Consider the following 12,807-nt stretch of genomic DNA (forward strand, 5'->3'; position numbering starts at 1 on the left):
CTGCCGCCGGGCCCGTCTACCTCTGTGGGCCACCGCTGGCCCTGAATGTCTCTGCCGGCTGCCGCCGGGCCTGAATATCCCTGTCGGCTGCCGCCGCTGGGCCCCGTCTACCTCCACGGGCCCCTGCCGCAGGCCTACCTGTGTCTGCTTGTCTCTGCCGCCGGCCCTGTCTACCTCTGTGGGCCGCTGCTGGGCCTGAATGTCTCTTCCGGCTGCTGCCAGGCCTGAATGTCTCTGTCGGCCACTGCCGCCGGGCCCGTTTACCAACAAGCTGTTTTTATTACTATAGCTCTATAGTAGAGTTTGAGGTCAGGGATGGTGATGCCTCCAAGGGTTGCTTTATCGTATAGGATTCTTTTAGCTATCCTGGGTCTTTTGTTTTTCCATATAAAGGTGAGTATTTTTCTTTCCAAATCTGTCAAGAATTGTGTTGGGATTTTGATGGGGATTGCATAGAATCTGTAGATTGCTTTTGGTAAGATTGCCATTTTTACTATGTTAACCCTACCTATCCATGAGCATGGGAGATCCTTCCATTTTCTGATATCTTCTTCAATTTCTTTCTTTAGAGATTTAAAATTCTTATCAAAAAGGTCCTTCACTTGTTTAGTTAGTGTTATCCCAAGGTATTTAATATTATTTGTGGCTATTGTAAAGGGTGATGTTTCTCTGACTTCTTTCTCAGCCCTTTTATCATTTGTGTATAGGAGGGCTACTGATTTTTTTGAGTTGATCTTGTATCCTGCCACTTTACTGAAGGAATTTATCAGCTGTAGGAGTTCCCTGGTAGAGTTTTTGGGGTCACTTATGTATACTATATCATCTGCAAATAGTGAAAGTTTGACTTCTTCCTTGCCAATTTGTATCCCTTTGATCTCCTTTTGTTGTCTTATTGTTCTAGCTAGAACTTCTAGTACTATATTGAATAAACGTGGGGAGAGTGGACAGCCTTGTCTTGTTCCTGAATTTAGTGGTATTGCTTTGAGTTTCTCTCCATTTAATTTGATGTTTGCTGTTGGCTTGCTATAAATTGCTTTTATTATGTTTAGAAATGTTCCTTGTATTCCTGATCTTTCTAAGACCTTTATCATGAAGGGGTGCTGGATTTTGTCAAAGGCTTTTTCAGCATCTAAGGAGATGATCATGTGGTTTTTTTTCTTTCAGTTTGTTTATATGGTGTATTACATTGACTGATTTTCATATGTTGAACCATCCTTGCATCCCTGGGATGAATCCTACTTGGTCGTGATGGATGATGGTTTTGATGTATTCTGGATTCGGTTTGCCAATATTTTGTTGAGTATATTTGCATCAATGTTCATGAGGGAGATTGGTCTGTTGTTCTCTTTTTTGTTGCATCTTTGTGTGGTTTGGGTATCAGGGTAATTGTAGCCTCATAAAAAGAGTTTGGTAGTGTTCCTTCTGTTTCTATTGTGTGGAACACTTTGAAGAGTATTGGTATTAGTTCTTCTTTGAAAGTCTGGTAGAATTCTGCACTGAAACCATCTGGTCCTGGGCTTTTTTTGGTTGGGAGACTTTTGATGACTGTTTCTATTTCTTTAGGGGTTATTGGTCTATTTAAATGATTTATCTGGTCTTGATTTAATTTTGGTATGTAGTATTTATCCAGAAAATTGTCCATTTCTTCCTGGTTTTCCATTTTTGTGGAGTACAGGTTTTTTGAAGTATGATCTGATGATTCTCTGGATTTCCTCATTGTCTGTTGTTATGTCTCCCTTTTCATTTCTGATTTTGTGAATTTGGGTGCTCTCTCTTTGCCTTTTGGTTAATTTGGCTAGTGGTTTGTCTATCTTGTTGATTTTTTCAAAGAACCAACTCTTTGTTTCATTGATTTTTTTGTATTGTTCTCTTGTTTTCTATTTCGTTGATTTCAGCCCTCAATTTGATTATTTCCTGGCATCTATTTCTCCTGGGTGAGTTTGTTTCTTTTTGTTCTAGAGCTTTCAGTTGTGCTGTTAATTCATTGGTATGGGATTGCTCCATCTTCTTCATGTGTGCATTTAGAGTTATGAATTTTCCTCTTAGCATGCTTTCATAGTGTCCCATAAGTCTGGGTATGTTGTACTTTCATTTTCATTGAATTCTAGGAACTCTTTAATTTCTTTCTTTATTTCTTCCTTGACCCATTGATGTTTCAGGTGGGCATTATTCAGTTTCCATGAGTTTGTGGGTTTTCTATAATTTTGTTGTTATTGAGTTCTAACTTTAAGGCATGGTGGTCTGATAAGATACAGGAGGTTATTCCAATTTTTTTGTATCTGTTGAGATTTGTTTTGTGTCCAAGCATGTGGTCAATTTTTGAGAAGGTTCCATGGGGTGCTGAGAAGAAGGTATATTCTTTTGTGTTAGGATGGAATATTCTGTAGATATCTATTAGGTCCATTTGAGTCATAACATCTGTTAGGTCCTTTATTTCTTTGTTAAGTTTCAGTCTGGTAGATCTATCTTTTGGTGAGAGTGGTGTGTTAAAATCTCCCACTACTAATGTGTGGGGTTTGATTGCGTTTTAAACTTTAGTAGTGTTTCTTTTATGAATGTGGGTACTTTTGGATTTGGAGCATAAATGTTTAGTATCGAGACTTCATCTTGGTGGATTTTTCCCGTGATGAATATGTAATGTCCATCCTGATCTCTTTTGATTGATTTTAGCTTGAAGTATATTTTATTCGATATTAGGATAGCTACACCAGCTTGTTTCTTAGGTCCATTTCTTGGAAAGCCTTTTCCCAGCCCTTTACTCGGAGGTAGTGTCTGTCTTTGAAGTTAAGGTGTGTTTCTTATATGCAGCAGATGGATGGGTCCTGTTTTCTTATCCATTCTGTTAGCCTGTGTCTTTTTATAGGTGAGTTGAGACCATTGATATTGATGGATATTAATGACCAGTGATTGTTAATTCCTGTTATTTTTTGTGGTTGTGTTGTGTTGTCCTTCTGTGGTGTATGTTGGTGTGGGATTATCTATTGCTTGATTTTTCATGGATGTGTTTAGCTTCTTTGGGTTGGATTTTCCCTTCTAGTGCTTTCTGTAGGGCTGGGTTTGTGGACAGGTATTGATTAAATCTGGTTTTATCCTGGAATATTTTGTTTACTCCGCCTATGGTGATTGAGAGTTTTGCTGGGTATAATAATCTGGGTTGGCATCCGTGGTCTCTTAGTGTCTGCATGAGATTTGTCCATGATCTTCTAGCTTTCATAGTCTCTATTGAGTAGTCTGGTGTTATTCTGATTGTTTGCCTTTATATGTTACTTGGTCTTTTTCCTTTGCGGCTCTTAATATTTTTTCTTTGTTCTGTGTGGTTAGTGTTTTGATTATTATGTGGTGAGGGGACTTTTTTTTTTGGATCCAGCCTATTCGGTGTTCTGTAAGCTTCTTGTATCTTCATAGGTATTTCTTTCTTTAGGTTAGGAAAGTTTTCTTCTATGATTTTGTTGAATATATTTTCTGTGCCTTTGAGTTGGTATTCTTCTCCTTCTTCTATCCCTATTATTCTTAGGTTTGGTCTTTTCATGGTGTCCCAAATTTCCTGGACGTTTTGTGTTAGGACTTTTTTGTCTTTAGTGTTTTCTTTGACTGACGTATCTATTTTCTCTATCGTGTCTTCAGTGTCAGAGATTCTCTGTTCCATCTCTTGCAATCGGTCGGTTATGCTTGTTTCTGTAGTTCCTGTTCGTTTTGTCAGGATTTCTATTTCCAGCATTCCCTCTGCATGTGTTTTCTTTATTTTCTCAAATTCATTTTTCAGATCTTGGAATGTTTCTTTCATCTGTTTAATTGCTTTTTTTGACTTGATTTGATTTCTTCCCATTTTTTGTTCGTTTTTTCTTCCATTTCTTTAAGGGAGTTTTTAATTTCCTCTTTAATGGAGTGTTTCATTTCCTCTTTAAGGGAAGTTTTTATTTCCTCTTTAAGGGAGTTTTTCATTTCCTCTTTAAGGAAAGTTTTTATTTCCTCTTTGAGGGAATGTTTTATTTCTTCTTTAAGGGCCTCTATCATCTTCTTAAAGTCATTTTTAGGGTTGATTTCTTCTGTTTCTTCTGTCTTGGTATGTTCAGGTCTTGCAGGTGTAGAATCACTAGGTTCTGATGTTGCCATATAGGTCTTTATGTTTTTGCCTGTATTTTTACATTGGCATCTACTCATCTCTTCCTCTGTGTGGTGCAGGTGGTGTCTGTGTCTGAGAGTGCCTCTCTTATTCTAATTTTTAGTCTTGGTTTAGTAGTGGTTCTTGTTTAAATTGGTGCTATTGGGCTATTTCTTCAGGGACAACTGATTTCAGTCGGTGAATTATATACTTATGATTCTGGTGATCTGGTTTGGTGTCTGGGTAGCGCCTTCTTCTGTGTTCCCACGTCACATTTTGTTCATTTGCCAACTCCTCAGTTGATCTTGTTTCTTCAGATTTCAAACTGTAGGCATCTGAATCCTCTCTCAGATGGGTTTCAGCTGAGCGGGGTAGTCTCACCAACACCTCCAAGTTGTTTGGTTTCACAGGATCAGCAGCTGGGCCCTGGGTTGTCCTCAGACAGAGTGTTCAGATTCGTTCTGGTTCCGACCCACGGAGATAGCTTCTTCCCCAGGTGTTGGGGTTAGAGGTGTCCCTGTTCCAAGCTGCTTCTTCTTGTCTCCGTCCCTGGGTCTGTCTGCCTCTGTGGGCCGCTGCCGTGCCTGTATGTGTCTGCCAGCTGCCGCTGGGCCTTTATGTCTCTGCTGGCTGCTGTCACGGGCCTGCCTATTTCTGCTTGTCACTGCTGCCGGGCCTGTCTACCTCTGTGGGCCGCCACCAGCCCGTTTACCTCCACGGGCTACTGCCACAGACCTACCTGTGTCTGCTTGTCTCTGCCGCCGCCGGGCCTGTCTACCTCTGTGGGCCACCGCTGGGCCTGAATGTCCCTGTCGGCCGCCGCCGTTCAGCCCGTCTACCTCTGCGGGCCGCTTCTGGGCTCGTGTACCTCTGCAGGCCGCCTCCACAGGCCTACCTGCATCTGCTTGTCTTCGCCGCGTGGCCTGTCTACCTCTCTGGGTCGCCACCGGGCCTTTATGTCTCTGCCAGCTGCCGCTGCCGGGCCAGTCTACCTCTGTGGGCCACCGCTGGGCCTGTATGTCTCTGCTGGTTGCCGCCGGGCCCGTCTACCTCCGCAGGGTGCTGCCACAGGCCTACCTGCGTCGGCTTGTCTCCCCCGCCGCCGGGCCTGTCTACCTCTGTGGGCCGCTGCTGGGCCTGTATGACTCTGCCGGTTGCCGCCAGGCCTGTATGTTTCTGCCGGCTACCACCGGGCCTGAATGTTCCTGTCGGCTGGTGCTGCCAGGCCCATCTATCTCTGCGGGCCGCTGCCACAGGCCTACCTGCGTCTGCTTGTCTCCGCCCCCGGGCCTGTCTACCACTGTGGGCCGCCGCTGGGCCTGTATGTCTCTGCCGGCTGCCCCCGGGCCTGAATGTCTGTTGGCCGCTGCTGCTAGGCCCGTCTACCTCTGTGGGCTGCCGCTGGGCCCGTCAACCTCTGTGTGCCGCCGCTGCAGACCTACCAGTGTCTGCTTGTCTCTGCCGCCGGGCCTGTCTACCTCTGTGGTCCACTGCTGGGCCTGTATGGGAGAATGTTCTTATTGCAGGAGAATTGATGAGGCAGAAGCCACAGGGAGCCAATAGTCAGCAGGCAGGGCAAAGCCTCCTCTGTAGTTTCTGCTTCTTCCAAGGCCTCTGGGATAGACATAGCATGGCATCTTAAGTCTTTCTGGAATGCCAGGATCCTTGTCCTTGAACATGGAGTCATCATGATCCCTTGCCCTTTTACTCACCACCCAATGTGGGTGTGGGAGTGAAGACTAGGGAACAGAAAGCAGTAACAAGAGATGCCACAGATGGATAGAAGTGCAAGGGCAGGAGCTCTAAGTGTGACCTTCATCCTCAAGACCCCTCTGTGCTGTCAAGACTCATAGAGCAGTGAGTCCACCCTCAGGGTCCCTTGTCCCTTATGGTGATCTTAGATCTGCAGGTCCCCTTCCTGTTAGTTCATGCCAGTCTCATGAAAAGACACTGGAATTCTGGCTCTCCTGCCTTCACCTCCATAATGAGGCCACTCACATTGCCAGCTCCTGCTGAGATTATCTTCACAGTCATTTATCTATTGACAAACATTTGACTGTATATCCATTTCCCCTACATTTACTCATGTATTGTGTGCATGTATGAATGTATGCATATGTGTACTCAAGTTCTGTCAAGTACATGTGGAGGTCAGAAGAAAATTTGTGGTAGTTGTTAGGATTCTGCCCTGACTCCAGATGTGCACAGTTCAGGCTCTTGCATCTTACATCATCAGTGTATGCTGGTGACTATGTATGTGCCTTAAAAGCCAGATGCAGATCCCATCCTCTCTCTCTGCTCTGCTCTGCTCCCTCCCCCCAACATCTTTCTCTCTCTTCAGGCCTGGGTTCTCCTCTTTCCCCTCCCTCCTTTCCCTCCTAATAAAGCTCTGAAAACTAACACTGGGTTCTGTCATGACTGTGACCTTTCAATGTGGTAACCAGTGCCACCACCAGCCCTGTTTATCATACTTTCATTGGTGCCGTGACTCGGATAGGAAATTCTGCTCACTCAGAGTCCGGGGCTGAGTGTTGTCAGAAACCTATACTGAGAACCTGTGACTGCCTGATCTGGATCTGCTTTTTTTCATTTGCCCAGCTGCCACTGTCTCATCCACCTCTGCCAGCACCTTGGTACCACGTTGGGACTGTGCTCATGCCACCACTACGGCTGCTGCTGCCTAGTCTTCCCCCACCACATGTACTGCCAAGATTGGTAAGTCCCCCACAGTTTCCTACGACTGCATCCTGGGCTATATTCTTTGCACCAGACCCTGGGGGGTGTCCTTGGCTGTGTACTATGAAGTATTGGATGCTTGAATGCTGTCTGCCCCCCTCCCCCTACCTCGGGGCAGGTCCTCTGGTATGTATGCCCCAGCCCTAACCCTTATTGTGACAATGGTTTGGATAATTTGTGCTGTTAATGCTGGTCGCAGCCTGCCTATTCTCAAGGACATGTGAAATAGGAGCCTGGGATCCCATTTGTTATTTTAATTTTTTACTTTTCTCTCTTGGCGCTGCAGCCATAGGACAGGGGCTGCCTTCTTGTGGTTCCATTCCTCCTCTGACAAATGCCTTAAATATCCCCAGATACCGGTAAATTTGGCTGTTTCAACCCTGGTATTTCATGGGAATTATCTAACTTTTGCTGGTGAACAGGCAAATGGAAAGAGTTACCTTATCCCCATGCTTTTACCCAAGCTCTAAAGCACTAAAGCCCCTCCCTGTCTGACTCTCTTTCTCCTGACCACAAGTGTTCCTAAACCTAAGGAATGTCTGACTCCAAATAACCTTATCCGTTCTCTGCTCTGTGCTCTGCTTTCTGCTCTCAGGTATTGGGTGGGCTCTCCAGTACTGGGCTCTCACCTGAACTCCCACTCAGTTTCAAGCTGCCCTGAGAAACACAGATGGGTCTGGAAGCAGGCTAGCATCCATGCAAATAAGTTTACAGTAATCAGGATGGCTCTTTAGCCAGATCCAGCTCTATAGCCTGCCTCCTGGCGAATCTTTCTAAAGCTGTCCTCAAACCAGCAGACATCAAGGAAAAGAATCCAAGACATGGAATAAGGTCAATCTCTTGTCCCCCAGAACTCCCTGACATTAGGGCTAAAACTTAAGCATCTGGAGAGCAAGGCTCCTGACCCCACAGGTGGAAGTTTCAGCTGTGGCATTTAAGGTGTACCAGGCAAGAGATAAAAAAAGCCCAAGAACAGAATTGCCAAGTGCTGGCACATGCTAGCTCCTGAAAGCCACTGGGTCCCTGTTTTAAGTGTGGGGGGTGGGGTAGGATGGGGGGGGTGGGGAGGTCACACGGGCTAGTGTGTGCCCTGACAGGCCATCAATTGAGCCCTGTTCAGAGTGCCACCTAGAAAGACAACTGGTCAGCTGACTGCATCCAGACACCAAGGGGAAGGGGGACAGACAAAGACCTCCCGGAGACCTCTAGGTTTGTTCACAGGCTCGTTTGCAGGGAACCCAGAATGCAGCCTGGAAGCAATCATTTTTTTTCCTTAGGGACACCAGAGCCACTAACCCAGTCCTGGGAGTTCTGGAGTCCCACCTCTCCTTGTTTCCCTATTGTCAGGGTAGGGAGGACAGCCTTACCCCCCTCACCAGACTTAATTGTACTCTCAGGGTTACTTATTGGGAAAAGATTTTCCAGCTAAGATAGGAGCTTTCATTTCATTGCTCCCTCCATGTGCCTCACTCCAGACCTGTCAGCAGTGCTTCTCCTCCTCATGTACAGGGACACAGACAGGGTCCTGATCTCTGCCCGGTCCATAATTCCAAAAAAATAAGTTCTCATGCACCACAAGCTTTTCTTTTCCAAGCTCCCTCTTCTAATTAACTGCTCGACTAATGGTACAGGACCACCACAGAACTGGAGTTCAGGGATCATCAAGTAAGAAACTGCAACAGCTAAAAGGTATTTACACCTCCAGACTCAAAAGTGTTTGGGCTCTGCAAAAACAGACTTTAGTATAACCATCTATTACTGTTAAATGCTCTCAACAATTGATCACCTGTGTCTCCTGGATGATAAACTAGTAAAGGAAACAGGTGCCTTAAAACAATCTGTCTATAAAAAATAAAAACATGTTCCAATCTCTCTGTCTCTCTCATTAACACTAACCAATATAAGCAGAGTCCTAGACACTACAATGGTCACTGATTTTTTTCATGGCTGCTTCTTAACATGTTCAAAAATTTCCCCAAGCTCTAGAAACCAGCTTAAATCCATCTGGACAGGTTGGATCTACTTCAGGCTTTTCCTGTCTCACCAGCATCCTGTCAGACACAAAAGTGGCCAGAGTGCCAAGCCAAGATGGATGGACGGCTCCAAGGCAGCAGGACAGCCCACCATCCCAGAATGCCTGTCTACCTCTGGAAGACCCCCTTCCCTACCCCACTAAGAGCCAACCGATGCCCACAAAGTCAGCTGGAAGCAGCCTTTCTGGGAGAAACGTCACCACCATCTCAGGACATCTGTCTACTTCAGAAGCCCCCTTCCCTATCCCCGCCAAGAGCCAACCAACACCCACCAAGTCAACTGGAAGTGGTTTTTCTGGGTGAAACGACGCCCCTATTCCTATTCACTTGCTGTTTTATAATAAACAAAAAGCTTAGAATGTTAGGATTCTGCCCTCACACTCCTGCACATATGCAGTTCAGGGTCTTGCATCTTACATCATCAGTGTGTGCTGGTGACTATGGATGCACCTTAAAAGCCAGACGCAGATCCCATCCTCTCTCTCTGCTCAGCTCTGCTCCCTCCTCCCCAAACATCTTTCTTTCTCCCCAGGCCTGGCTCTCTCTCTCTCTCTCTCTCTCTCTCTCTCTCTCTTAAATTAAAATAATTTAAAATAGATTCTTCTCTCATAATAGAACCTGACCACTGTTTCCCCTCCCTCCACTCCTCCTACTCCTCCTAGATACCTCCCATTTCCCTTCCCTGCTAGATCAACTCCCCCTCATTTACCTCTTCAGATAAGAGCAGGCATCCAAGACAGGACAGCCATGCAACTTCTTTTCTGTAGAGGGAGGCAGGCAGACAGTTTTACCATCAGACAGACAGACAGACAGACAGACAGACAGACATTGAAACAGAGATCTAAAAGCAGAGGCTCCAAGCTCATGAAAACACCTTCAATGAGACACCATTCCACACCCATTTCATATATTCATTGTTAGCAAAGACATGGAACAATTAACACCCTTGTACATGACCAGAGGAGATACTTAGGGGTGCAGTCATTTTGAAAGATAGCTTTGTATTTTCTTCAAAAGTTAAACACACACTTGATTGAGCAGTTCTGCTTTCAGGCTTTAGCAAAGGAAATAAAAGTACTGATCACAAAAAAAAAAACAAACAAGCAAAAAAACCAAAACAAAACCAAAAAAAAAAAAAAAAAACAAAAAAACCCAAAAAACCAAACCCATGTTCCAACAACCAAACGTGGAAATCCCTGAGAAGAACATTAGCCAGGGAGTGAGTAAAACATATGTTCATACACACAGAATGACACTGTCAGTCAGAGGACAGTGCCACACGAATCTCAAAGACATTATATAAGGAATGGAAAGAGTCACCTATGATTCCTTTTCCATGATAGAATAACCAGGGCCTTATGGTTATAAATCATATGCCATTTCCAAAGCATTCCATCAGAAAGCAATCAATGTTTGCCATGATCAGCGATCAGAAAATGATTAACAAAATAATCCAGGGTACCTCTTTCTAATGAAAGAAACTCTCTCATACTTGAAGTCAGGGTGTTTGACTTCAAAATAGTTCATATTTTATGTGAATTAACCAAGCTATGCACACAAACCATTCAACAGTACATCTTTTCAACAACAAGACTATTGCTCAAGTCTAAAAATCTCTTTGTCAGTATCCAGTGCACTTGCAGAAATACCATGTGTATGCAGCAGAAGCTCAATAATGCCTTCAGGCTCTCCTGGAAATCCCAGGCATCAGCCCTCCTGAACTCAAAGGAAGAGCTTTTCTCTCTTCCCAGCTCCTGAGTCCAGCTGAAGCTTATCCTCAACCCTCTCTACTTCCTGTTATTGAAGATTGCAAGATATTGCAAGAATCATCATTTTGGTGCTGTCCTATGACTGGCCTTCAAGTTAGTGGATGAAACCTATAAGTGCTAGTCCCCAGGATGACACAGGGAGGATCAGGATTTAAAGGAGTGTCATAGCCCCTCTTTTAATTCTTCTCTCATATATTACATCCTGACCTCAGTTTCCCCTGCCTCTACTCCTCTCAGTAGACCCCATTCTCTCTGTGCCCAAAATCTACTCCTCCTCCATTTCCCTTCAGAAAAGAGCAGGGCTTGCAGGGATATCAACCTAACAAGGCACAACAAGTTGCAATAAGACTAGGCACAAACCCTCAGATCAAGGCTGGGTGAGACAACCCTGTGGGAGGAAAGGGTCCCAAGAACAGGCCAGAGGGTCAGAGACCCTCCTCACTTTCACTGTTAGGAGTCCCACAAGAAAACCAAGTTACAAAACCATAATTTATATGTAAAGGACCTAGCTCAGACCCTTGCAGGCTCTGTCTCTGAGCCCCTATGAGCCCTGCTTATTTGGTTCCGTGGCCCATGTTCTTGTCGTGTTCTTTACCCCTCTGGCTCCTACAATCCCTCCTCCCTTTCTTAGGCAGGAATTCCCGAGCTCTGCTTAATGTTTGGCTGTGAGTCTCTGCAATTGCTCCCATCAGCTTGTGGATGAAAATTCTCTGATGATGATTGGGTTAGGCACTGATCTATGAGTATGACTGAATATCATTAGTAATTATTTAATTAACTTCTTTTTTTTCCCAGTTGTGTTTGCTTCTATTCTAAGTCTCTGGGATATCCAACCTCCCATTGTATCCAGGCAGTGTCATGTTTGGACTCCCTCTCCTGGCATGGGGCTCAAGTTAGATCAGTTATTGCTTGGCCACTTGCACATGTTATGGACCACCATTTCCCCAGCACATGTTGCATGAAGATCAAATTGTAGGTCCATATGATGGTCCCTTAGAAAATTGGGAATCAGTATACCTCAAGACCTAGCTATTCCATTCTTGGGCATATATCCAAAGGACCCTCTACACTACTAGAAGGACTCTTGCTCAACTATGTTCATAGCAGCTTTATTCATAATATCCAGATACTGGAAACAGCCTAGATATCCTTCAACTGAAGAATGGATAAAGAAAATGTGATATATTTAAGAATGTGGTATGACCCAGCTGTTAGAAAAAAACAAAACAAAACAAAAAAACGACATCATGAAATATGTCAGGAAATGGATGGAACTAGAAAAAAATTATCCTGAGTGAGGTAATCCAGAAGGAGAAAGACAAACATGGTATGCACTCACTGATTAAGTGGATACTAGCTGTTAAGTAAAGGATAACCATGCTACAATCCACAGACCCAGAGTAACTAAGTAACAAGGAGGGCTCAAGGGGGATGTAGGGATCTCCCTGGGAAGAGGAAATAGAAAAGATTTTGTGGGTGGACTGGAAGTGTGTGGGCTTGGAAACAGAAAGCATCAGACATGGCTGGAAAGGACAGAAGGAGAGGGTACTCGGAGAGATGCCTGGAATTTGGGGGCATTGGGAAGCAATGTGGAAACTTATTGTAGTAGAAACTCCCCGGATTCTATGAGTGTGACCCTAGTGAAGACTCCTGTAATGGAGGATATGGAGCCTGAACTGATGATCATTTTCTGTAACCAGGCAATGCTTCCAGTGGTGGAACAGGGACAGAACCCTTTAATGACAGAGAGAAATGCTTTAAGGGAACACAGACACAGATTGAGCACATTTTTTTTTTCACTTTTGTATGATGGCATAAAGTGTAAGTAAAAGTTTTTAATAGAGGACACAGAAAAACTTTAGGGACAAAAATAAATTCAGAATAATTTAATAATGTCGGAGATAAAGGAGAATGATTGTGTCCCAAGGAACCAAAGTGTTCACGGGGATCTGTGAAAGTTAGAAATAGCCTTCCATACATGGACAGTTACTCGGGGAGACTGGGATAGGATGCTTTACACCTAGACATTTCTGGATCTTCTGATGCTCCCATCCGACTTCCAGGACACACCTCACAGTCAAACATATTCATAGATGTAAGGAAAATGTAGACATGAACCTCATAGTATCTCCAGGCCCTGGGGTGGGGGAGAAACTTCAACAGACTC

General features: G+C 44.5%; 1 long non-coding RNA gene across 1 annotated transcript; it reads left to right on the plus strand.

Annotated features, from left to right (window-relative positions):
* Positions 1 to 6,674: 6,674 nt before the first annotated feature.
* On the plus strand, positions 6,675 to 9,235 carry LOC119088074. Its single transcript, XR_005091661.1, has 2 exons — positions 6,675 to 6,817; positions 8,886 to 9,235. It is a non-coding gene; the product is annotated as an uncharacterized LOC119088074 (long non-coding RNA).
* The last annotated feature ends 3,572 nt before the right edge of the window (positions 9,236 to 12,807 follow it).

The sequence above is a fragment of the Peromyscus leucopus genome, chromosome 5 (assembly GCF_004664715.2).
Source record: "Peromyscus leucopus breed LL Stock chromosome 5, UCI_PerLeu_2.1, whole genome shotgun sequence".
In the NCBI taxonomy this organism is placed as follows: domain Eukaryota; kingdom Metazoa; phylum Chordata; class Mammalia; order Rodentia; family Cricetidae; genus Peromyscus; species Peromyscus leucopus.